The sequence below is a fragment of the Mastomys coucha genome, unplaced genomic scaffold, assembly GCF_008632895.1.
Source record: "Mastomys coucha isolate ucsf_1 unplaced genomic scaffold, UCSF_Mcou_1 pScaffold1, whole genome shotgun sequence".
NCBI classification, from domain to species: domain Eukaryota; kingdom Metazoa; phylum Chordata; class Mammalia; order Rodentia; family Muridae; genus Mastomys; species Mastomys coucha.
Window position 1 is genome coordinate 61,404,945 of NW_022196891.1, and position 296 is coordinate 61,405,240.

The following is a 296-nucleotide window of genomic DNA, read 5'->3' on the forward strand; positions in this document are numbered from 1 at the left end:
CTAAAAGAAATGCAGGGACAAAAATGAAGTAGAGACTCAAGGAAAGGCCATCCAGTGACTGGCCCAACTTGGGATCCATCCCATGGACAGGTATCAAACCCTGACACTATTACTGATGCTATGTTGTGCTTGCAGACAGGAGAGGCCCTACCAGCAGCTGACCAAGACAGATGCAGATACTTACAGCTAACTATTAGACTGAGGTCAGGGACCCCTATGGAAGTGTTAGGGGAGATTGAAAGAGCTGAAGGAGATGGTAATCCCATAGGAAGACCAATAGTCTCAACTAACCCAGA

At 47.0% G+C, this 296-nt stretch overlaps 1 protein-coding gene across 1 annotated transcript in view; it reads right to left on the reverse strand.

Annotated features, from left to right (window-relative positions):
- The window catches only part of CUNH1orf112 (chromosome unknown C1orf112 homolog), a 48,318-nt gene that overhangs the window by 41,997 nt on the left and 6,025 nt on the right, over nt 1-296 (reverse strand).